Source organism: Symphalangus syndactylus, chromosome 4, assembly GCF_028878055.3.
Source record: "Symphalangus syndactylus isolate Jambi chromosome 4, NHGRI_mSymSyn1-v2.1_pri, whole genome shotgun sequence".
Lineage (NCBI taxonomy): Eukaryota > Metazoa > Chordata > Mammalia > Primates > Hylobatidae > Symphalangus > Symphalangus syndactylus.
The window spans coordinates 161643400-161670580 of NC_072426.2; the positions used below are offsets into that span (position 1 = coordinate 161643400).

The 27181-nt window shown below is 39.0% G+C and overlaps 2 long non-coding RNA genes across 3 annotated transcripts in view; both read left to right on the top strand.

The window, feature by feature from the left end:
• The window catches only part of LOC129481354 (uncharacterized), a 34790-nt gene extending 32773 nt beyond the window's left edge, over window positions 1-2017 (top strand). The window contains exon 5 of the long non-coding RNA XR_008657368.2: window positions 1969-2017. This is a non-coding gene — a long non-coding RNA (uncharacterized lncRNA). The remainder of the gene's footprint in view (window positions 1-1968) is intronic.
• Window positions 2018-7363: 5346 nt separating this feature from the next.
• Window positions 7364-27181, top strand: part of LOC134736542 (uncharacterized) — an 81607-nt gene continuing 61789 nt past the window's right edge. Inside the window, exons 1-2 of one of the 2 annotated variants that reach the window (XR_010120638.1) lie at window positions 7364-7430; window positions 8414-8512. This is a non-coding gene — a long non-coding RNA (uncharacterized lncRNA). Of the gene's footprint in view, window positions 7431-7534; window positions 7572-8413; window positions 8513-27181 lie in introns of those variants that run through there. The other variant, XR_010120639.1, reaches the window with a different exon arrangement.

A 27181-nucleotide genomic window follows, 5' to 3' on the forward strand; every position in this document is an offset into this window, starting at 1 on the left:
TAGGGAAAATCAGGGTGTCTGTTTAGTTATTTGTGTGACTCAGCATAGGGAGATGATAGGGAAAATCAGGGTGTCTGTTTAGTTATCTGTGTGACTCAGCATAGGGAGATGATAGGGAAAATCAGGGTGTCTGTTTAGTTATCTGTGTGACTCAGCATAGGGAGATGATAGGGAAAATCAGGGTGTCTGTTTAGTTATTTGTGTGACTCAGCATAGGGAGACGATAGGGAAAATCAGGGTCTCTGTTTAGTTATTTGTGTGACTCAGCATAGGGAGATGACAGGGAAAATCAGGGTCTCTGTTTAGTTATTTGTGTGACTCAGCATAGGGAGATGATAGGGAAAATCAGGGTGTCTGTTTAGTTATTTGTGTGACTCAGCATAGGGAGATGATAGGGAAAATCAGGGTCTCTGTTTAGTTATTTGTGTGACTCAGCATAGGGAGATGACAGGGAAAATCAGCGTGTCTGTTTAGTTATTTGTGTGACTCAGCATAGGGAGACGACAGGGAAAATCAGGGTGTCTGTTTAGTTATCTGTGTGACTCAGCATACATGGGTACTGCATGGATAGAAAAGCATATGATAAAGTTTGAAAAAGTATTTTTAAGTGTTGATGATGATGATGATTTTGAATGCAAACATACTTTGATTGTGATGATCTCTTCAATTATGATGTTGTGCGAAACCAAAAAAATAAAAAAAAACTGATGTTCATCATCAATTTGAGGTTAAGAAAACTTATTATGTTCCCAGCATACCTTCTTGTTGATTGAACGATTGAAGAGCAATCAGCAAAAAACCTAATTTCTAAATCCTTGACAGCCATAATGATAATGTGAATCTCACTTGGAGAAATTTTCATCCCAATTTGTGTTCCATTGCTTCATAGGAATGTGCTGAATCCCTTTCAAAGATCAATGAAAATAATGGCTTACTCATACATTGAATTTAAACATCTTATATGATTGTGGTTATTGTGTTTTTTTTTTTTTTTAATTTCTGAAAACAAACAAAAGGTCCTAGGAGAAAAGTAAACCTGTGTCTCCTGTCAAGTCCCTTCTCCCAGACCTGCGTCTCTCACTGAAAGGGTAGTACAGAATTCAGGTTGGGACCAGCCCGTGTAACAGCAGTGATAACTAGTTGCTTTACTCCTATAAACTCTAGGCTGTGATTACATAAGCACAGGTGAATGGGGAAAAGCAAAAGCCATGGAGGAAATCCACCCTGTGCTTTCTTCCCCCACCAGCCCAGCTTTCACCCAGGACTGTTCTTCATGGGCTGCACGCCTCTTGCCACTGGCATTCTTAAGCAAGTGCTGGGAAGACTTGAAAGAAAAGTGTCAAGAGGAGCAACAGGCAGCGGGTTTGGGGAGGAATGAAAAGCAGAGATGGAGAATCCTATGGTTTTGCCCCGAAAGAGGACAGAGACTTCACTTTACTGAGTCTGTGCAAACATCCGGAATCAAAGCCAAGAGAATGACTGTGATCTAAGCCTTTCTCTATGCCCCAAGTTTACAGCAGTTTATGCTCCTAGAAAGAGAATAATCACTGCATTTACCCAGCTAAATATTTCTGTCCATTTCTCATGAAAAGTGAGGTTAAAGGTTAATGTAAGAACATCGCAGCCCATAAATTTAGGATGACTGTATAATCCTTCCAGCTTTGAACATTGTCATACCTTTTTTACTCATCCAAAATATTTCTAAAAACAACAGAAAGGTCTTGACAACCTTGATGACTTTATGGAATGTGAGATAAAGGGTGATATATATACACACCACATATACGCACACATATACACATATATACATATATGTATATATGTGTATATGTGTGCATATATCTATATATATGGTGTGCGTACATACATACACATCATATATACACACAGGATGTGTATGTGTGTGTGTGTGTATATATATTACATCTATTTACATATATATAATATTTCCTTTGATTCGATTTGCAGGCCTCAATCTTATTCTCAGAACTGATGTCACAACATCGTACAAAGCCCTCATAACCATATTTGCCTTCCAAGGTAACTCACAGAATACATCTTCCATTTGTTATTCATATAGTCAGCCCTAGCTGCAATTGCCATTTACCAATTCCCATCTGTTAGAGGTTTTTCTTGTACCCGATGGCAGCTGAAGCAGATTGTGAATGTAACAGAAAATGTTTTTTTGGCACAGAAAAGGGATATTTGTTTTAATTGACAAGGTGTAACGTTTATGAGATAAAAATGAATTTTAGACATCTCATTTATTTTTACGTCGGTCTGTTCAAGACAATTATTGGCTTTTAGGCATAAATACAGAAACCTCAGGAAATTAGGGAAAAGACAGAAAAACAACTCTTGGGAAAGTCCATTCAAGCTGATCTTAAGGCTCCCAGAAAAATGGCAGGTTTGGAGGGTGGAGAGGAGAATTCAGGTGACAGTGCAAATTCTTAGTGTCTTGTGTGCTACCATGATTATTTTAGAAAATAAAGGAGTGCTGATTTTTTAAAAAGCAATTTCCTCTGCTCAGCAATGATAAATAAATCATTTTGCTATAAATGAGTCTAGAGTCAATGCTTCACATGAGAAAAAATCAATCCACTATTCTCCTTAAGAATGATTATATATTTCATGAGCATCTTTCTTCTGATAACGATTTCTAAAATCATATTTCTTGGTACTCCCATGAGTAGTAGAATATATTGAACAGTAAAATGTTAAACAGTTTTTGAGATGAAGGCACTGTTTCTATTCAACTTATCACATTACTGAGGTGATCAGGTATGTACTGGATTGTCGTAGCTTAAAGAGATACCAGGACGATGACAAAGTAAAGTTGAAATTAGCTATTCTGATCACTAGAAAGACATGCTTTTCCCTCAAAGGAAATAAAAGTGTTAGTGTCATTCTCCTGAGATAATTTTATCAAATAGAAAAAAAAGGAATAAAAGGAAAGTCATCTGTGCATTTGTAACCCAGCGATTCTCATTAAATCATTATACCATGCTAACAAGAGAAAAAAGCGTCTACAGGTGGTACTCTATTTTCAGTTGGGAAAATAGCAGGTCTAATTTGAAATAACCCAAGGCTAAGGGTGCTATAGGATGGAAGGGGAATTTTTAATCAACACTAAGGGCACACATCAGGTGTCCCCGAGGGCCACGCTATGAGGAAGCACCTGTGATATGTTCTGTCTTCTTGTAAGGGTGCTACCCTCTGGGAGACTGTTTGCCCAGGGCTGGGAATTTATCTTTGGAGTTAGTTTAGGACTCAGGGTGAAAAGGAGGAGCAGTAGGAAGTGAGGCTATTGGAAAGCTTCTGTAAAAAGTGGCCCCTTCATTATTATTCCATATTCTGACTAAGCAAAGAAATGAACCTGTAGTTTCATCCACATTTTCAAAAGCAAAACTTCTTCTACTAAAATAACTTGTTTTAAAAGGTGTGTACTAGTTGGGGATTTTGTTTTTTTCTGTCAGTTTGATAAATGCTGTTTGGACTCTCATAATCCCCCTAATAATTGACTGGGGTCAGAGTGTCTCTAGGGCAATGCTGCACATTTTAAAACCGCCTCACGGGGTGCTGGTATTCAGAGAATGCTCTTGAAGGTCTGCTTTCCATTGACCTTTCAAATCCTGCTAATTGCTTATACAGTGAACGTTAAAAGTCAGGCCTGGCAAAATCAAGGAAGCTGCAGGGAGCAGATGAAGTTTTCACGCGCAGGAGCACAGCTACGATGGAATGAGAAGTAACTACCACGTCCAGTGTGGCCCAGGTGGAGAGCTGGGGGTGTGCTGCGAGACTGTTAGGTCCAGAGGAAGTAGACTTGATTCGCTTGATCTCGGGGTAACTGAAGAGAGAGCAGCTCTCTCTAGAAGTCCTTCTCTGAAATTATTGAGACCTCTGACACTTCAAATCCTTAAACACAGGAAAAACTACCAACTGATTAGAATGCCTGTGAGAAGATTGAAATTTCAGATGGTGTTGGACTAGTGGTCATTTGTTTCAATCTCAAGACTCTGTATTTCCTATTCTGAAATTTCTATTTATTATAAATCTTGTAATCTTTAAAATTCTATTTTTCTAAGTCTGAGATGTGGTTGAATTTCAGTTTATAAGAAGAAATAAGGCATATGTGAATTCCCTTAACAAATCTCACAGTTCAATTCCTGATAGTTGTTACCTAACGTTTATAATGTTTCTTTTTATCAATTGATCTTCAATATTCCCTGCCATTAAATGGAAGATTAGTGAATTTTTTACTAAATTATTTTGGCCTTAAAGTCTGTTCTGCCAAATTGAAATACTTGGACAGAACTAACTTTTGCTGTACAAAGTGGACAGTTACCCGTGGAGTGAGCTATTGAGAAGAAAGAATATTTTCTGAGCAGAAAACTCATTCTTCTTTTTCTAATAGCTATATTAGGAGATTGAATTGGGGCCACTACGCTCTTTCTCTTGGGCAGGAAACATGTACTTTTTTTGCAGTCAGTAACGTTTTCATAGCTGTTATCTGACCCTTACACTGAGCAGAAGACTTTCTGGGACAGGTTCCTTAAGCCTACAAATAATCAGTCATGTATAAGCTCAAAAAATAAATAAAGATTTCTCATCCATATGAATGAGTGGAGCAAATAAATTAGATAAGGGAAGCTGGATCACAATCTTGAGAGGAAACAAGAGGAAAATTCAGAAAACATTTCACCTATACCTAGTTCTACCTTGCCATTACCATATTATGGATGCAGGCTGAGTACACATTTTCAGAGGTTAGCACTGCAGCCAAGCAAGCAAGCATACTGTTAATCTGATATATATAAGGACACACATAACTTACAATATGATAAAGCAAATAGGCATGAATGGCATTGCAGTTCACACAGACTCTGCCATGATGTTGCTATTCAACTTCTGAAACATAATTTTAGTTTTGTCCTCTTGCCTCTCTTGCCTTGCTAGTGATTTAGCTTTAAAAACGCAAGCCTGCACCTGTCATTTCCCTGCCAAGCATCTCTATTGGCCCCCATCTCCTTGAGGATACAGACCAAGTCCATTCCAGAACAGCTTCCATGCTCCAGTCCTACCCACCGCATTAGCCCTATCACTCTTCTTATTTTCTGCTCCAACCACAATAAAATTCTATTGGTTGATCAAAATGTTTCTTTTTTTTTTCTTTTTTTTTTTTTTGAGAGGGAGTTTTGCTCTTGTTGCCCATGCTGGAGTGCAATGGCGCCATCTCGGCTCACTGCAATCTCTGCCTCCCAGGTACAAGGGATTCTCCTGTCTCAGCCTCCCAAGTAGCTCAGATTACAGGCATGTGCCACCACGCCCAGCTAATTTTTTTGTATTTAGTGGAGATGGGGTTTCACCATGTTAGTCAGGCTGGTTGTGAACTCCTGACCTTAGGTGATCCACCCGCCTCAGCCTCCCAAAGTGCTGGGATTACAGGTGTGCGCCACCTTGCCCAGCCTCAAAATGTCTCTTGATACAAAGATTTCCCCTACACTGTAATGTTCCTCTAATCCTCCCTCTCATAACAGCTACTTATCCCTCAGGTTTCATCTTAAACTTTCCATTTAGGGAGAACCTTCCCTCACAGAGCAGACATATCAGGTCCCCTGTGTATTCTCTAATGGCAGTCTTGTATTTCTTTATAACAAAAATTGAATTTATTTAATATATGACTTTCCTACCATTAAGCCTTTTACTTGAATGAGGGCAGGTATTCAGTAAATGTTTCTTGAATAAATAAATGCATGGTAGTTATCATTTATTATCATTGGTCTAGTCACAGACTCAGAAGCAGTTGGCGATACTAGTATGATTGAATTTCTCTATTTTTATTTTCTTTCAAATACATGCACACACAGACACAGACACACACACAGACACATAAGACACACACACAGACACAGACACACACACAGACACAGACACACACAGACACACACAGACACAGACACACACACAGACACACACATAGACACAGACACAGACACACACAGACACACAGACACACAGACACACACAGAAAGACAGACACAGACACACAGACACACAGACACACACAGAGACACACACAGACACACACCCACACACAGACACATAGACACACCCACACACAGACACAGACACACACAGACACACAGACACACACAGACACAGACACAGACACACACACAGACACACACATAGACACAGACACACACAGACACACACACAGACACACACACACAGACACACCCACACACAGACACACACGCACACACACACACACACACAGCTTACTTGCAGTTTCCCAGAAATACAATTCCAGAGCCACAGGCCCCTCATCTCACAACTTGTCCCCATGTTCTCATTTGTCCCTCTGATCTTACTTGTCAGCGCTTCCCGGCACCGGGGGATTGTGAAGCAGCACACTCAGGGGCTCCCTGCTCCATGTCTCCCTCCCTAATGCCAAAGGGCCAGGAGCCATTGTGTGGCAGTGTAGGCTGCTTCACTTGTGCCTGAGGGAGGACAGACAATATGCTCATCAGGATTCAGGGAGGAGAGTGTGGACGCTCAGAGGAGTGCTGTCTTTGTTTCGCGCTGCTATATCAGAATACCACAGACTGGGTAATTTATAATAAACAGAAATTTGCTTCCTCGCAGTTCTGAAGGCTGAGAAGGTCAGGATTTAGGGGCCAGCATCTGGTGAGGGGCTTCTCACTGCATCCTTCCACGGTGCCAGGTGGCAGTGCAAGACAGCACATAAGAGAGACAGCAAGAGAAAGCTGAACTCAATTTTATAACAAACCCACTCACCCCATAATGAATTTACTCCTGTGTTCAGCACAGAAACTTTTGGAGACACATTCAAACCATAACATGTACCATTGAAATGGAGCTCTGACAGGAGACACCTATCTGGGTGTCTCAAGCTGGAGATTCTGCTTTGCATCCCCAGTTAATAATTAGTAGATAAAAGAAAGAGACTCTGTGGGCACTGGGACCTGGGGTCTATGAATGTTGAAAAGGAAGAGCGGACCATGACATCAGGACCTGAGTTTCTCACACACAGTTCTCCCACACCCACCCAGGCAAAAGTAGATACAAAAGAAGAAGGAATTACAGAAGAAGTCACATAACATTATTGCCTACAACTGACTGTTTACCTTGAATACTTGGAAGACCAGAATGAAGATTCGTGGAGTGAAGAATTACAGCCTTAGCAGGGAGCAGGCCTCGGTGCATCAGCTTTCAGCTAGGCATGCCTGCCAATGTTCTCACTGCATCAGCTTTCAGCTGGGCATGCCTGCCAATGTTCATCATCCTCCTGGGATACGGAAGGCACCATGATAGACATCTGGGCAAGTCAACAGGAAGGTGGATATCCAAATCTCTCTCTTCGCAATGAGTTTCCAGTTAGATGGAGGAGAGAGTAATAAAACGCAGTAAGTGTGGGAAAGATTAAAACGCATGTTGTGATATACCACAGGAAATCAGAGGAGAGAGGTTCATTCTAAGGGGAATGGTGGAAACGTCAGTGACAACATACCAGGGTGGTTCTTGCAAGATGATGTGGAAGAGAAAAGGTAAGGATTGAGCAAAACAGTGCATGAGCAAAGCATGCAATGTGAGATGGTCTGAACAGTTTAAAAGAATAACCTGGGCCGGGCACGGTGGCTCACGCCTGTAATCCCAGCACTTTGGGAAGCCAAGACAGGTGGATCACGAGGTCAGTAGTTCAAGACCATCCTGGCTTACACGGTGAAACCCCGTCTCTACTAAAAATACAAAAAATTAGCCAGTCGTGGTGGCGCGCGCTTATAGTCCCAGCTACTTGGGAGGCTGAGGCAAGAGAATCGCTTGAACCCGGGAGGCGGAGGTTGCAGTGAGCCGAGATCGCACCACGGCACTCCAGCCTGGGCGACAGAGAGAGACTCCCTCTCAAAAGAAAAAAAAAAAAGAATAAGCCGAGGGAATGAAAGTACTTTCTGTGGCTGGAGCACAGGATGTCTAGACAGAAGGATTTGGAAAGAAACATAGGATACTAGATTTGGAACAGATCATTCAGGTCCTCAAGACCTTGAAAATAAGGCTACAGTTTTTAATATTACTATACTGCAGGCCATTGAAGATAATGCACTTGTTTTGTATTGTTTTTGTTTTTCGGAAGACAGAGTATTAACTTTTTTTTCAGGTTGTAGAATTCATCAATTCCATAACCATTTTTGAATAAGTATTATAGGTCAAGGATTTTTATAAAAAGATGGATATGATCTCTTCTGTCATGGGTCTTACATTCTGTGGGAGGAGACAAGCAATAACTACATACAATGAGCACAATAATTGAAATGATTATATGAGAATTAAAGGGGTGGGCTATTGACAACTTCAGACACCATGGTAATTAATGGCCTTTGATTCGTCACAGGAGCTGAGATTCCTGACTCCACAGATCCCTGAGGAGATGTTTACTAAAGGGAATGTTCTGGCCACTGTTACCTTCCTCTGTACTTACCTGCCTCATGGAGTAAGAATAACTAAATTCTTGATTACATAGGGAAAATCACATCTTCGATTAATACTTTCCTGTTTTTATTCTTCATTACAACTTGCATGATATTCACATAATCTTTTCTCTTCTGCTTCCTCCGTGCAATAAGCTGCTCAGGCAGCCTTTGCTCTTAAGAGCTTGTTTGTATCTGAGAACGAGTTAAGGCTTTACACTGGTAGTAAGTTTAAGTCATGCCGAAAAGGGGTAGAATGCCTGATTCTCCTAGTCTCAAGAGAAGCCAGGTTTTTTTTTTGTTGTTTGTTTGTTTTTTAAAAAAGCAGCAACTTTCATTGCTGTCTCTGATCTGAAACTAGATGAGGCCATCTACTCTGAGTGGCCAGGTCTTCTGTAATTTGTAACTGAAATGCAGGTTACTTGCTCACTGCACATACAGTCCAATTACCAAGAGGGAAATCTGATCCAAAATAAGTGAATTTATTCCAAAGCTAGCTTGAGGAAAGGGACACAAGGCATCCCGCCTTTGAATGTGCTGCTTCTCCCCTGTTGCAAAAAGTGGGCATTTTCATAAGGTAAGGGAGGAAATGAGCAAGGGCAGGGGTCCCACTGCTTCTCTGGTCAGTTACCTACCAGGCAGTTGAGTTGGCACCTTCCTGTGCAGAGTTAAGTTGTAAAAGTAGCCAAGTGGGCATGCTTTCGACGTGCTGTCCTGGTGGGTGTGAGTTCCTAGGTCACCCCTGGAGGATGGCAGTTCCGAGGCACGCCCCTGGCGGTGAGTTCCATGGGGACATGCTTTGGTCTGTAAATCCACCGTCAGCTCTGGGGGAGAGATCTGTCTTGGAGCACAAAGTTACAGGAACTTGCCGTGTAGGGAAGTCCTGTGAGGGAGAGGTGCGAGATTATATTTGCATTTCAGCAGAGCTAAGTAGAAAGCAGAGAGCCAGGAAAAGGAGAAAACAGAGAGAGAGGGAAAAATATAATTAAACCACCCGTAGAAAAATGGGCACTTGGGGCCGGGGGTGGTGGTTCACGCCTGTAATCCCAGCACTTTGGGAGGCCAAGGCAGGCGGATCATGAGGTCAGGAGTTCGAGAGCAGCCTGGCCAACATGGTGAAACCCCGTCTCTACTAAAAATACAAAAATTAGCTGGGTGTGGTGGCAGGTGCCTGTAATCCCAACTACTCGGGAGGCTGAGGCAGGAGAATCGCTTGAACCTGGGAGGTGGAGGTTGCAGTGAGCTGAGACTGTGCCACTGCGCTCCAGCCTGGGCAATAAGAGCAAAACTCCACCTTAAAAAAAAAAAGAAAAAGAAAAAGAAAAATGAGGTACTTGGTTACATTTTAAGAACCTAAAAATCTAGAATTTCATGCAAAACTCTTAATTTTCAAGTTGGTAATTAATTTTCACATGTAAACATATTGTGGTTCGCAAAGAACAGTAAGATCAATCAACCAATAAAGGCAAAAATAGAGAGTAAGGAAGAATCCACACTAAGAAGCGTGAAGACTCGATTAGAGACATAAGCTGAAGAAAGGAGATGTGTTTAGTGTTTACTGCCATGTGCCAAGCAGGGGCTGGTGAAGACAATGGCAATGTGAACAGCTAGGAGGAAGGCAATATCCGGTAAATCAGAGCCGATGACACATGAGTCCAAAAGAGATAAGAGGATGCTGAACCCAAGCTTGATGGTTGGGAGAATGGTGATCCCGTGACTTGCCCCACTGAACCCAAAGAAAGAACAGATCTAAGGGATGGTGATCTTTGAGCAAGTTGGTTTCCCTCACACGTTCCAGCCCTGTGTTGCATACCAGGCTCTGGGATTGAATGATGCCCCTGGATCAGGTTCACTGGCGCCCCCTGCTGGCACAGAGCAGCACAAAGACTTCGAAACTGGATACGCTGATAAATGTATGAAATCTCCACAAACTAGAGAACATGGGCCGGGCGCGGTGGCTCACGCCTGTAATCCCAGGACTTTGGGAAACCGAGGTGGGCGGATCATGAGGTCATGAGATCGAGACCAGCCTGGCCAACATAGTGAAACCCTATGTCTACTAAAAATACAAAAAATTAGCCGGGCGTGGTGGCAGGCGCCTGTAGTCCCAGCTACTTGGGAGGCTGAGGCAGGAGAATTGCTTGAAGCCCGGAGGCGGAGCTTGCAGTGACCAGAGATCGCACCACTGCACTCCAACTCCATCCTAGGTGACAGAGCGAGATTTCATCTCAAAAAACAAAAACAAAAAAACTAGAGAATATGTTATTAAATAATAGAAAGAAAGAATGCCCATCTGATAAAGGTACAAAACTGACCTTAAAATGACTTAGCACTGGGAAAAAAAAAAAAAAGCAAGAGGCTGCAAATTTTTGGTTACTGAAGAGCCTTTTAAATAAGATTATATTAAAACAGTGGGTAGATCTCTCCAAAGCAGAACAAGGAAACCACTAGTCTTCCTCCTAACTAAATGATTATATGATTTTATGAGTGAGGATTAAGTTCTGCTTTTAAATATAATTGCTGGGTAATATGAATATAAACCAAATACGTAAAATTTAAGACAAAAAGATCAATATTCCTAATTCTATAAAATTTGTGTCAACTAATTGTAGATAATAAAATATTTTATGTATTTTTTAAAAGAAGATAATTAATAGGCATAGCAACTATTGTGAAGTTATCCAAATTTGTACTCTTAGTTGCCAGTTCTTTAGAAAGTGCAATTATTCTTAGCAGTGAGAAACATGAGTCTCACAGGATACATTTAAGTCTTCACTTTGATTTACAAGCTCCAGTGTTAATTAAACGAATGCCAACTATGCTAATAGTCTGGGAATCCTTTGACAGATACTGATAGAAATGACAGGTCTGGCACATACACATATAGATGGAGGCTTGCCTGATTTTTAAAAGGCGTTTTACAGATTTGGCCTTATAATACTTATTCTATAACTATTCATTTTATCCTGGAAAATGTTGTCTATAAAGTTTTGGAGAGAAATTGCTCTGTAGAACAAATTGACATTTCACAGGAATAAGTCCACTATTGCTAAGAAAAGTGGTACTGGGGATGGAGCCCCAAAATGGCAGAGGAAAACACAGTCCTATCAACCTCTCCCATCCCCCTATGTACATATTAGTATAGACTTAGTCTGTCTTTAGGAACAACATTTTTACTGACCTGCTTTATAACTTGTTGGTCCCTCCTCTTCCCTGGGATCTACATATCAGGGTAGTTTCATAATTCTCTGTTGTCTCAGTTATGTGTTAAAAGTAAGCATGTTCACTGAGTGATGATTTTACTTTTTAAACAACCTCATCTTTACCATACCATGAGTTATATTGAATATGATATTTAAGGTTTTAAAAGCAGAGTTAGAAAACTAGATACTGAGAGGTGAAGCCAGCTGGGCTTCTGGGTCGTGTGGCGACTTGGAGAACCTTTCTGACTAGCTAGAGGATTATAAACGCACCAATCAGCACTTTGTAAAAATGGACCAATCAGCACTCTGTAAAATGGACCAATCAGCACTCTGTAAAATGAACCAATCAGTGCTCTGTAAAATGGACCAATCAGCAGGATGTGGGTGGGGCAAATAAGGGAATAAATTAAGTGGCAACGGGCTTGGGTCCTTTTCTGCTGCAGAAGCTTTCTCCTTTCACTCTTCGTAATCTTGCTGCTGCTCACTCTTTGGGTCTGCACTACCTTCATGAGCTGTAACCCTTGCCGTAAGAGTCCATGGCTTCATTCTTGAAGTGAGTGAGACCAAGAACCCACTTGAAGGAATAAATTCCAGACACAATACCATATATTGGGTGAACAGATCATGGCACTTGTCAGGAAAGCTTATATTTAATCCTGGGTGTGCCATTTACTAAATGTATGATTAGTTCTATTATATATATACACACACACATATTTTTTGAGACGGAGTCTCACTCTGTCACCCAGGCTGGAGTACAGTGGTGCAATCTCGGCTCACTGCAACCTCTGCCTCCCAGGTTCAAGCGATTCTTCTACCTCAGTCTCCCGAGTAGCTGGGACTACAGGCATGAGCCACCATATCCAGCTTTTTTTAATTTTTTAATTTTTTTTTTATTTTTTATTTTTGATAGAGACAGGGTTTTGCCACATTGGCCAGGCTGGTCTTGAACTCCGGACCTCAGACAATCTGCCTGCCTCAGCCTCCCAAAGTGCTGGGATTACAGGCATAGGCCACTGCACCCGGCCATATCTTGTAATTTTAATATACAAATGTATTTTCAAGTTAATAAATTTGAATAAAAACAAAATAGTAAAGTTAATATAAATACTAAACTTTTTACACAAAGAATGGTTCTTCAAAAAGGTTAACAAAATTGAGAAATCTTTTGCTAGAATGATTAAGGAAGAAAGAAGACAAAAAACTGAAAATCAGAAGTGAAAGGAGAGACATTACTACCCATTTTGCAGAAATAAAAAGGATTATAAAAGAGTACTATGAGCAATTGTATACCAACAAACTGAACATCTTAGGTGAGATGGACAAATTCCTAGAAACACACAAATGGCCAAGATTGAATCATGAAGAAACAGAATATCTGAACAGACTTACAGTAAGGAGATTAACTCTGTAATAACCTCCCAGCAAAGAAAAGCTAAGGGCTAGATGGCTTCACTGGATAATTCTAGCAAACATTTAAAGAACAATTAAAACAAATCCTTCTCAAACTCTTAATAAAAAGTAAAGTGGAGGGAGTACTGCCAAACTCAATCTACGAGACCAGATTTACCCTGATACCAAAATCAGACAAATACACTATAAGAAAAGAAAGTACAGATCAATATCCCTGATGAATACTGATGCAGAAATCCTCAGTAAAGTACTAGCAATCTGAATTCACAAGACATTAAAAGGATCTTACATCATGACAAAGTGGGCTTTAGTTCTGGAATGCAAGAATGGTTCAATATATGAAAATCAAAGTAATGTCTTACATTCACAGAATGAAGGACAAAAACTATGTGATTATCTCAACTGATGCAGAAAGAAAAAATTTGACAGGATGCTCTTATTACAAAACACTCAACAAACGTAATAGAAGGAAACTTTGTCAATATAGTAAAGGCCAAATATAAACACCCCACAACTAACATCGTACTCAATGATTAAAGACTGAATGGTCTCCCTCTAAGATCAAGCAGAGCAAGACAAGGAAGAATGCCCTCTTTCACCATTTCTGTTCTACTTAGTATTAGAAGTCCTACCTGAAGTAATTAGGTAAGAAAAAGAAATAAAAGTCATCCACATGAGAAAGGAAGAAGTAAATTTATCTCTGTTCAAGATCACATAATCTTATGTGTAGAAAACCATAACTATTACATAAAAATGAATTCAGCAAAGTTGCAGAATTCAAAATCAACACAAAAAATCAATTGCATTTCTATGTATTAATGATGAGCAACCCAAAGGAAATTAAGAAAACAATTCAATTTACAATAGCATTAAAAAGAATAAAATACTTAAGAACAAATGTAACCACTGAGGCAAAAGACTTGTACACTGAAAACCATAAAAGAAATATATATGTAAGTGGAAAGACATCAATATTCATGAATTAGAAGACTTATATTGTTAAGATATTAGTGTTCCCCAAAATGATCTACAGATTCAATGCAATCTATATCAAAATCTCAACCTTTTTTGCAGACATGGAAAAATTCAATGTTAAATTTAAATCAAAATTAAAGGAATCTATAATAGCCAAAATAATCTTGAAATAGAAAAACAAAGTTAAAGGTCTCGTGCTTAATGATTTAAAAACTCACTGCGAAGCCACAGTAATCAAAACAGTGGTTATTGTCATAAAGACAGGAATATAGACCAATGAAATGGAATAGAGAGCCTAGACATAAACCTTCACATACATGGCCAAATGATTTCAACAAGGGTGCCAAGAACATTCAATAGGGAAAGGGCAGTCTTTTCAACCAATGGTCCTGAGAAAATGAGATAACCACATGCAAAAGAGTTAGGTTGGACCATTACCATAGACCATATACAAAAAATTAACTAAAAATGGATCAAAGACCTAACCCATAAGAGATAAAACTATAAAACTCTTAAACAAAAGTATAAGGGGAAAGCTTCATGACACTGGATTTGGCAATGATTATTTGGATATGACAATAAAAGCATAGATAACAAGAAAAATAAGTAAATTGGACACACCAAATTTAAAAATTTCTGTGCAGAACAGGCTATAATCAACAGAGTGAAAAGGCAACCCATAAAATGGGAAACATTTGCAAATAATATAACTGATTAGAGTTATTATTCAGAATATATAAAGAACTCTTACAACTCACACACACACACACACACACACACCCCAATTAAACCATTGACAAAAGCCTTGAATAGGCATTTCTACAACAAAGATACACACATAGCTAATAAGCACATGAAGAGATGCTCAATATCACTAATTGTTAGAGAAATGGAGTCAAAACTCTGACTTGCAAAACACTGAGATACAACTTTATACCCATTAGGATTGATACTATTAAAAAAAATCAGAAAATAACAAGCGTTGGCAACGATGTGGATAAACTGGAAAACTCTTGCATTTTTGGTGGGAGATAAAATGGTGCAGCCACTATGGAAAACAGTATAGTGGTTACTCAAAAAATTAAAAATAGAATTACCATATGATGCAGTGATTTCACTTCTGGGTATATATCAAAAATAATTAAAATGAAGCACTTGTACAGATATTTTTGCACCTATGTTCATAAGCAGCGTTACTAACAATAGTCAAAAGGTGGAAGTAAGCCAAGTGTTCGTTGCTGGCAGAATAAACAAAATATGACATTTACTTAACAATAAAATGTTTTTCAGCCTTAAAATGGAAGGAAATTCTGACACATGCTACAACTGTAGGTCATTATGTTAAGTGAAATAAGCCAGTCATAAAAGGATAAATACTGTATGATTCTGAAACAGAGCCAATAGTCCCATTTTTTAAAAAATTTTTTGATGAACGTAGAAATGGACTCCTATGGTATTAAAGTTTGAAACTTATATTTGTTTTTTTCTGAGTTCCTTCAGGAAATGACCTTCAGGCCTCTCAAAAAAAAAGTATTAAAGAACTGAAACTCACCCAGTTACCACATCCAGACAATGAGATGCCAGACCCCTCATTCATCATGATGGCTTCCTTGCCCCTCACTAGTTCCTGTTTCCTTACACATTGTTACATTCCTTCCCTGCTACGTAAACTCCTAGTTTTAGTTGGTCAGAGAGATGGATTTGAGACCGAGTTCCCATCTCCTCAGCTGCAGCACCTGATTAAAGCCTTCTTCCTTGGCGATACTCCTCGTCTCAGTTCTTGGCTTTCTGTGCAGCCAGTAGAAGAACCTAGACTGAACTCCTGGTGTTTCACTAATCATCAGACTTACACAGTGTGCTTAGAGTAGTCACATTCATAGAGACAGAAAATAGAATGAGGGTTGTCAGCAGCTGGTGGAGAGGCAATGGTGAGTTCTTGTTTGATGGTTAGAGTTTCAGTTTTACAAGATTGAAAGGGTTCTGGAGATGGATATTGATGATGGTTGCACAACAATGTAATGTGGTTCACTGAACTGTACTTTTAGGAATGGTTAGGATGATAATTTATATAACTTTTTTTTTTTTTTTGAGATGGGATCTCTGTCACCTAGGCTAGAGTGAAGTGGTGCCATCTTGGCTCACTGCAACCCCCACCTCCTGAGTCAAGAGATTCTCTTGCCTCAGCTTCCCGAGTAGCTGGGATTACGGGCTACCACCTGTGGAATTATGGGCCATCACGCCTGGCTAATTTTTGTATTTTCAGTTAGAGATGGGGTTTCACCATGTTGGCCAGGCTGATCTTGAACTCCTGACTTCATGATCCACCCGCCTTGGCCTCCAAAGTGCTGGGATTACAGGCATGAGGCACTGTGACTAGCTTATAACTTTTTTGTGTGTGCGTGACAGAGTCTCACTCTGTTGCCTAGACTGGAGTGCAGTGGTGTGATCTCACCTCACTACAACCTCTGCATCCCGGGTGCAAGTGATTCTCCTGCCTCAGCCTCCCAAGTAGCTGGGACTACAGGCGCCTGCCACCACATCCGGCTAATTTTTGTATTTTTAGGAGAGGCGAGGTTTCATCATTTTGCTCAGGCTGTTCTCAAACTCCTGACTCAGATAACTTATATAACTTTTATATAGGTATATTTTATCACACTTAAAAATATTAACACATCTTAAGAAATTCAGCCAACACAAATTGCTGAGATGGCATGAAGGTATGAAAAGAGCTTTTCAAGCTAGAAAGACCTAAGTTTGAAATGAGACCTAAGTTCTGCTACGTTCTAATGCTATGACCTCAGAGATGTCATAGAGTCACGTTGACACTCGGCTTCCTCATATTATGCCATGACCACTTGTAGAGGCATGATGAAGAGTAACTGAGATTATGTATTTACGGTCTCTGGCATAGCCTGTGGCTCTCCACAGGTACGCGGCAATGAATCTTCCTTTGCATTTTCCTCAGGTAATAGTAAGGTGTAATTGACACAAGTAGGTCTCTATGCTTTAAATGTAAATATTAATTTCACTTAGATGATCTAATTCAGTTTTTACAGCATTCTATGGTTTACACAATCCTTTATATAGTATTTTATTTTCCTAACTTTTGAGGTAAGCATTATGAATCATATTTTAACAATGGATGATCTGAATATAAAAGAGATTACAGGATTTGATTAAGATCATATATTGCTGTGATTCAATACCATATTTTCTTACTTCAATTTCATTGTTATTTATATGGTACAACTAGGAAAGGAAAAAATAATCCAAGCCCTATATTAAACCATACCTGTTCCTGAGTGTCTTCAAAATCATTTTATTTTCCTTCCTAAGATTAAAAAGAAAATGATAGAATCCTATGTGCTTGGCTGATGATTCGTAACTTGAAGTCAGGGATTATATCTCCTCTGTTTTTTAGTTTTATTCTGTAGTCCATGAGTATATTAAGCATTCAATAGACATTTGTTGAATTAAAATGGTATAAACTATTGATCTGAAATACTGCATTTGAAGCTTGGTACTTCATGCATTTTGTTCATATCATTTATGTACTAAATTAAGTTTTTTTATTTTGCATCCTCATTGTGTTTTCATAAACATTTATTCTAATGCTAAAATTTAATATCAATAAATTATATCTTGGAGAAATAATTTAACAAACTCATATTTGCTTGGTGTGATTATCGAAACTGCAGAAACTTTGGCAATATAACATGATGGGAAAAAAATTGGACAGGAATCAGAACTAACCTTCATTATGGGTTCCTGGAATAGTTCTGATCTATTCAAGTACCTTTGAGCCAAACATTTAAATGCTCCCTGCCTGGATTTCTGCATTTCCCCAATGGAGATGATAATATTTATCTGGCCTATGTTGTAAGCTTCCTTTTTCTAGACCATGATACTCAGTATGACATAGTGGTTCAAATCACTTACTGTTTTTATAACCATAGGCAAACCTCTTCATACTTCCATCTGTAAAGCTGCCTAATAATAGTATCTGTGTTCTAGTTTATCATGAGGATTCAATGAGTTAATATTTATGAGGCGTGTAAAACAGTATTTGGCACCTATGCAAATGTTGGTTAAATTTTATGTGCATAAGTGTGGTGTGTGCACACTTTGAAAAATATAGAAATGTATTTATAATATCAGGTCAATTAATATTTTTTCTCTCTAAATGCTACTCTAGTTATGTATATGCACTTCAAGTACTTGACTTTTAGTTTTCTCATCTGAAAAATTGCATTATCTTTTATTTAACTTATACTTTTGATCATTAAATGCTCTTACATACCCCATGCTCAGTAAGACAGATAGAGAAATCTAGCATGAAGCTAGAAATTAAGAAGGTATATTGTTTCTCTAAAAAAGGACAATTTTAACTAGGAAAGACAGAAAATAAGAAACATACCGTTGAGGTCAACTGGTTTATAAGGTGGTGTTACTCAGTCCCAGATTTTAAGGTACAATTCTCACATATGAATTTTCGTAGAGGCCCTTGAAGAAGAGAACAAAGTCTATGAAAATGCAGCCAATAAAAGATTCTCCCCTTCCTTGAACTACACCCAACCTGACTTCAGATGCAGGTTGCCTTTACTTGGGGACGTGTGTGGCCAAGAGGAAAGAGGGGTTTCCCTTGAGTAGAATAAAACTTACACAGCCAACAGCAGACCCCTCAGATGCTAGTAACTTGCCACCAGTAGCGTACACTGTGTCCAACATGCAGAGGCAGGTTTGAGTGGAATTCCCAGATAGCTTGTGATCAAAGACTGGTCTCCAGTGAAGAAGACTTGGGATGGGTGGATGGATGGGTGGATAAATGGATGAATTTAACATTGAGGTATAATTTACTTAACAGTAAAATGTTCAGTTTAATAAGTTTAGGCCAATTAATATTCATTTTGATTAATCTCAAATTGTTTTGCTATGGAGTGTTTTTTTTTTAAGACAGCACTAAGTGTAAAGGAAAATCTTGAGATCATTATGCCAAAGACAAATTTACTCCATAAGATTAGTCCAAATTATCAAGTATATTCCATCATTCTGAATACTCATAAAACATACTTTGACTTTTATTCTTTTAAGTGAATATTTGATGATTTCAAATAAGCAAACCCAAATACAAGAACTTTCACCGTGCAGAAATTTCCAAAGTCAAAACCAAATATAGAGTGTGATAAATTATACTCATTAGACAGCAATAGAGAGGCCCTCTGTAGTGGAATACGGGGCGACTGTGAGGATGCTAAAGAAAAAATGGCCATGATTTTTTATCTAAAGGTGTGCTTAATAAAGTAGGAGTAGAAAATAAAGACAAATATGCAACTCCGGGAGTTACGAAAATGTATTCGGGACGTATTTTCAAAACAAACCCAACTGCTAAAATTATGTTGAGTCGACCTGGAAAAGAATTAAGCTGAAATATCTCTTAGTGATACTTTCACATCCAGATTTATGCTTAGATTCATAATGCATTACAACTAATAAAATTATTTAAGTATAAGAAAGAGCAGACCAAGGGGCCATTAAGAAAATATAATTAAATGCAGATTAAAGGGGCAGGGTTCTGGTTTGGCAGACACTTACACTTCAAAGACTGGAACATTCTCTTTAATAATACTTCAGTTATCTAATAAAAATGATCATTTGGAAATCATGCTGGTCTAGCTCAAGTGTCAATGTTCTGTATATACTGGGTACTTTATTCACACTGAATTGCTTTTATACATCAAGAAAGGTGTTAACTCTTACTCTTCTTAAAATGGGCTGTGGTAATTAATTCTGATGCCTGGAAGCAAATAAGTAAGTCTTTGAAATATTCATTTTATTGATACAGACTTAGATGTCTACTTTTTAGGAAAATCACACTTAAATATGCCTTTCACTTTTGTACATATTCCACACGGTTTGGTATCAACTGTATCATTTTGTTGCAATGAATGTATCCAATTTCCTTAAAGGAAGAAGCAACAATGGGTTATTTCAAGAAGAATGTTATGTAATAGTCCATGCTAATGAACTTTTAAAAAAATATCATTAACACAGGCATGTTAATAGCAGTGTGGATTTTGGTAATCAGCTAGCATAATTAGTCCAGAATTATATGGACTTTTTAAGTAATAAAATTTACTGGAAACTTAAATGTAATTAATTAAAAGTTTGGTTTAGTTATAAATATGATTAAAGCATTTTTCTCTAATTTTTTTTTTTTTTTAGAGACGGAGTCTTGCTCTTTCGCCCAGGCTGGACTGCAGTGGAGCTATCTCAGCTCACTGCAAGCTCCGCCTCCCAGGTTCATGCCATTCTCCTGCCTCAGCCTCCCAAGTAGCTGGGACTACAGGCGCCCGCCACTATGCCCGGCTAATTTTTTGTATTTTTAGTAAAGACGGGGTTTCACCGTGTTAGCCAGGATGGTCTCGATCTCCTGACCTCGTGATCCGCCCGCCTTGGCCTCCCAAAGTGCTGGGATTACAGGCGTGAGTCACCGCACCTGGCCTATTTTTCTCTAATTTATACTTAAATGTGCATTATTATATGCAAAACATACCAAAATTTGGACATTTAAGCATCATTTATTCTGCAAAAAGTATAAGGCATAGTAAATAACATACCAATATGGGACATGGGAGATAAAAATTGATCACCCAATAGATAAAGGGAAAAGCTCTTTAAGAAAAAAAAGTAAATTTAATTGGCATATAATCAGAATATATATGAGCATTTTGGAGTTCTTGTTTTCCTATTAACTAAGGTAGAATTTTACAGGTTTGTAGACCAAGGCTTCGTCTCATGAATGTGGCCCCATGATTAAGATGGCTTCGGGTCAGACAGACTCAGTCCTGCTATTTGTTAGTTGTGTAACATCGGACATGCTCAAAGCCTCAACTTACTCATTTTGGGGAATAATGATAATTATTAAGACTGGTGAGGGCCGAGCTCAGTGGTTCATGCCTGTAATCCCAGCACTTTGGGAGGCCGAGGCGGGTGGATCACGAGGTCAGGAGATAGAGACCATCTTGGCGAACATGGTGAAACCCCGTCTCTACTAAAACTACAAAAAATTAGCTGGGCGTGGTGGCAGGTGCCTGTAGTCCCAGCTACTTGGGAGGCTGAGGCAGGAGAATGGCGGGAACCCGGGAGGCGGAGCTTGCAGTGAGCCAAGATCGTGCTACTGCACTCCAGCCCGGGGGGATAGAGCGAGACTCCACCTCAAAAAAAAAAAAAAAAAAAAAAAAAAAAAAAAAACTGGTGAGGGTAATAATAAATATATGTGAATTAAATAAAAATATGTTTTAAATGTCAATTATTTTGTATTTCTTAATAAATTTCTCTTTTGTCAATTTCATTATTCACCAAATGCAGAAACTTAGAGTTTCTGCTGTTTGTAATAATGTAGTATATTTCATCATATGGCAAGTGCTACCAGAGAGAAGTAGGATTATTATTTATTGTGGTTTTTGCAAAACCAGAGGCCCATGCCAGGAGTTTTATTCAGCACGGCTCCTCTTTGATTCCTGTCACACCTAGTCACAATGAAGGTGGTTTGCAAAAAAGTAGAAGAAATAAAAGAAAAACAAAACAAAAACTCTTCTTGCCAAGATTTCTAAAGTAATGAAGAAATAATGTCACTTATAAAAGGGGTTTCTAAAATTACTTATCTGGAACAGAAGAAAGCAAGAGTCCGGTACCGTTATCAAATCAATAGGTTTAACATCTTTTCCCTTTTAAAGTAAAATAATAATTTAAATAATAAATACAAGTTTTTATTTATATAGTGCGATTTTTAATATACTATCATTTTTCTACTGGGATTTTATAGTTTAATAGACATTCATCATTAGCATGCTAAGTTTCAAATCCTGGCCCTGCTCTATATTTTTTGGTTTGTTTGTTTGGATATTATTACCATAAAAACAAAAACAGGCTTGCAATGGCTGCAGATTCATAGAAGATTATTAGAAATAAAAGTTTATTTCCAGTTTCATCCATGTCCCTACAAATGACATGAACTCATCATTTTTTATGGCTGCATAGTATTCCATGGTGTATATGTGCCACATTTTCTTAATCCAGTCTATTGTTGTTGGACATTTGGGTTGGTTCCAAGTCTTTGCTATTGTGAATACTGCTACAATAAACATACGTGTGCATGTGTCTTTATAGCAGCATGATTTATAATACTTTGGGTATATACCCAGTAATGGGATGGCTGGGTCAAATGGTATTTCTAGTTCTAGATCCCTGAGGAATCGCCACACTGACTTCCACAATGGTTGAACTAGTTTACAGTCCCACCAACAGTGTAAAAGTGTTCCTATTTCTCCACATCCTCTCCGGCACCTGTTGTTTCCTGACTTTTTAATGATGGCCATTCTAACTGGTGTGAGATGGTATCTCATTGTGGTTTTGATTTGCATTTCTCTGATGGCCAGTGATGATGAGCATTTTTTCATGTGTTTTTTGGCTGCATAAATGTCTTCTTTTGAGAAGTGTCTGTTCATGTCCTTCGCCCACTTTTTGATGGGGTTGTTTGTTTTTTCTTTGTAAATTTGTTTGGGTTCATTGTAGATTCTGGATATTAGCCCTTTGTCAGACGAGTAGGTTGCGAAAATTTTCTCCCATTTTGTAGGTTGCCTGTTCATTCTGATGGTAGTTTCTTTTGCTGTGCAGAAGCTCTTTAGTTTAATTAGATCCCATTTGTCTATTTTGGCTTTTGTTGCCGTTGCTTTTGGTGTTTTAGACATGAAGTCTTTGCCCATGCCTATGTCCTGAATGGTATTGCCTAGGTTTTCTTCTAGGGTTTTTATGGTTTGAAACTGGAAACCATCATTCTCAGCAAACTATCACAAGGACAAAAAACCAAACACTGCATGTTCTCACTCATAGGTGGGAATTGAACAATGAGAACACATGGACACAGGAAGGGGAACATCACACTCCGGGTACTGTTGTGGGGTGGGGGGAGGGGGGAGGGACAGCATTAGGAGATATACCTAATGCTAAATGACGAGTTAATGGGTGCAGCACACCAACATGGCACATGTATACATATGTAACAAACCTGCACATTGTGCACATGTACCCTAAAACTTAAACTATAATAATAATAATAAAAAGAAAAAAAAGAAATAAAAGTTTATTGTTAAATATTTTGTCATAGCAAAATATATTTTTCTTTAAGAGAAAAAAGTTTTTATCTAAATATTATCAAATTTATTACTTTCATCACTTACGTAAATTAACCAGTTCATATGCCTCTGTATGTCTAAGTAGAGACAACCAACTTCAACATTAATGTATTTTATTTTCTCAAAGTTTGACTTCAGACAAAAATTATAAAACTGGAAGATAGTAATATTTAAGGATGCCTTCCTAAAATTATCTTAAGTACATCAAATATTTCCAAAAAATGTTTTTCTTCTGAGGGTTTCGTATGCTGGTAAGAAATATTTTTGGAACAGCATAGAGGAGGATTAAGTGAAAAATAAATGTCCCTTTTTACTCTTATTCTAGTTCTCAGAGGAAACAGTTTCTTGCATGGACTTCCAGTTATTTTCTGTACGTAGAAAGTATATATAACAATATAAAATTTATCACGAATGAACTACTCTATACACACTCTGACAGTTACTTTTTAAGTTAAACAATATCTTGAATATCTCACATATCTGTACTCTCACAAGTGTTACATATATATTATATACATACTTGCCTAATTAGTTTTTGGTGACAATATATTGTATTATTATGTGAATGTACCATCATTTTTATTTATTTTTTATTTTTATTTTTATTTTTTTGAGACGGAGTCTCGCTCTGTCGCCCAGGCTGGAGTGCAGTGGCGCGATCTCGGCTCACTGCAAGCTCCGCCTCCCGGGTTCACGCCATTCTGCCTCAGCCTCTCCAAGTAGCTGGGACTACAGGTGCTGGCCACCGCGCCCGGCCTAACCATCATTTTTAATAACAAGTCTCTTTGCAAGGGTAGCTCCAGCTTCTATTAGGAATGAAATCCCTGGATACAAGATAACCAACTTGTCTCCAAAGCTGATTCTCCAAAACTGTTTCAATTTCCATTCCCGCATGGTAATATCAATAGAATAATTGCCCATTGTCCCACAACCTGTTTAACATGGTCACACAGTGGGATTCTGACTTTGCCAAATGGCTCACTTCAATAAGCTTAATGAATGTTTAAATGAATGGATCTCAATTTATGAATGAGGATTACCATCTTCTCATACACAACTACTGAATGATCTCACTTTCTGAATGGGAATCATCTTATCATATACTACCACTTTTTTTTTTTTGAAACAGGGTCTCACTCTGTTGCCCAGGCTAGAGTGCAATGGCATGATCATAGCCCACTACAGCCTTGAACTCCTGGGCTCAAGCTACCCTCCCACTTCAGCCTCCTGAGTAGCTAGGACTACAGGTGTGAGCCACCATGCCCAGCTAAGCGTGTGTTCGTTTGTTTGTTTGTTTGAGAGAACACCAGGCTGGTCTTGAACTCTTGGGCTCAAGTGATCCTCCTGCCTCAGCTTCCCAAAGTGCTGGGAATCAGGCATGAGCCACTGTGCCCATCTTTATACTACCTTTTTTTTTTTTTTTTTTTTTTTGAGACGGAGGCTCGCTCTGTTAGCCAGGCTGGAGTTCAGTGGTGCAATCTCTTCTGACTGCAACCTCCACCTCAAGTGATTCTCCTGCCTAGCCTCCCCAGTAGCCTGGATTATGGGCGTGCACCACCATGCCTGGCTAATTTTTGTATTTTTTTATAGTAGAGACGGGGTTTCACCATGTTGGCCAATATAGTTTTGAACACCTGACCTCAAATGATCTGCCCACCTTGGCTTCCCAAAGTGCTGGGATTATAGGTGTGAGCCACTGCGCCCAGCCCCCTTATACTACTTTTATATGTCTTGCCTGGTTTTTTCTTCTGACCAGTTTTATAATTAAATAACTGTTTTCTTTTTCTTACTGACTTTCATGACATTTTAATTTATCAGGAAATTAGTTCTGTTGTTAATATATGTTGTACATATTTACTGTAATTTATCTCTTTTAAAATGTTTTGTTTTTTGGCCAGATGTGGTGGCTTATGCCTGTAATCCCAGCAGTTTGGGATCACCTGAGGTCAGGAGTTCAAGACCAGCCTGGCCAACATGGCGAAACCCCATCTCTACTAAAAACAAAAATTAGCCGGGCATCTTAATGGTGCGCGCCTGTAATCCCAGCTACTCGGGCGGCTGAGGCAGAAGAATCGTTTGAACCCGGGAGGTGGAGGTTGCAGTGAGCCGAGACCTCACCACTGCACCCCAGCCTGGGTGACAGAGCAAGACCCTGTCTCAAAAAAAAAAAACAGTTTTATTTTTTAATATATAGATACTTTAGTGGAACACAGGAATGATTTAGGGCACTTCAATTTGGGTCTATTTTTTCTTTCTTCTATTATACTTTAAGTTCTGGGATACATGTGCAAAACGTGCAGGTTTGTTACAAAATAGGTATACACATGCCATGGTGGTTTGCTGCACTCATCAACCCGTCATCTACATTAGGTATTTCTCCTAATGCTATCCCTCCCCTAGTCCCCCAACTTCTGACAGGTCCCAGTGTGCAATGTTCCCCTCCCTGTGTCCATGTGTTCTCATTGTTCAACTCCCAGTTATGAGTGAGAACATGTGGTGTTTGGTTTTCTGTTCCTGTGTTAGTTTGCTGAGAATGATGGTGTCCAGCTTCATCCATGTCCCTGCAAAGGACATGAACTCATCCTTTTGTATGGCTGCATAGTATTCCCTGGTGTACATGTGCCACATTTTCTTTATCCAGTCTATTAGTGATGGGCACAGTGACTTGGGTCTGTTTTCTAGGGCACGTCTCTCTGCAGATTGTTACAGCCTCTTTGGTTTGCGCAGATCACCCTCAGACAAAATGTAAGCGTGTCTCTCAATGAAGCTCTTTAATCCACAGCCTTTTTTTTTTCAGCTCAGTTGTTTCTGGTCGGTGCAAAGCTGACTGCAGTTTTTCTTCTCTTTTCAATGTTTGTAATTTTTCTTCTCTGTGCTTGACCTCTAAATTAGGATTTGTGTTGAAGTAAAGAATTGTAATAACCTGCGGAGTCGCCCTTAAATCCGGATGCCCCCTCTTTCTCTCTCAGAATGGGGTACTCCAGAGCAGTGTTCTCCATTTCTCCCACGGCGTCATCACACCCCTGAGTCTCTCTTCTAATTAGGATATTCTTCTCTGGGTTCTCAGGTCCCTGGAGGTCTCAGGGACGTTGATGCCATGTTCGGGGTCTAAAAGGTAAGGTTTCTGTGCTTTGTGCTTCTTCAGTTTGGCCCAGATGTCCTTGCATTTGTCAGATATTTTTCACAGTGATTCCTACAGTATTTTAAAATCAGTTCTCTCACCTGTTTTTACTCTTTTTGTCTACATAGGGGATATCAGAGACAGGATATAAATAGTAATATTTTATTCTTTCAGGAAGCTATAAATATATTTAGATTATTACAATTTGTACAGACTCCAAGCAGAAATATAATCACATCATTTATGATAGTTTATCTTCATAAATAGATATTTGAATTGGCTTCCAAAAAGACCTTAGAGATGTACTTACTTAATGATGGTGGCCTTGATCTTTTTGTGATTAGAGGATAGCCCAGCATGTGGCCACAGTAGCAGAAACACATAGTATGTGCTGGTTAATTGGCTCCACTCGCTTCATGTATTGTTCCAGTTTATCTGCTGCTTGTGGACTGGTACATGCTGAGCTTCTCAATAATCAAAGAAGAAATCAGGTGCCAGGTCACAATCCAGACCCAAGAAGTGTCTGCTTTTCTGTTTTTCCACATGAAGTCATCTTTTAGCTTTCTTTTCTTCTTTTTCAATGGTGGAGAAGCCCCTGGTATGTAAAACATGAGTAAAGTTCAAATAGGGTCAAATTCCAGAAGGCAGCACAGAACTTTTCCTCCTAGCCCTGTTACTTTGGCCGTACATGCTTCTATCACCCCATGCAGCTGGGAATGGGGGCTGCCATTTTCATTTTGATCAATCATTCCTCAAAAGGGCATTTAGAGAGTCATTAGCGTCTAG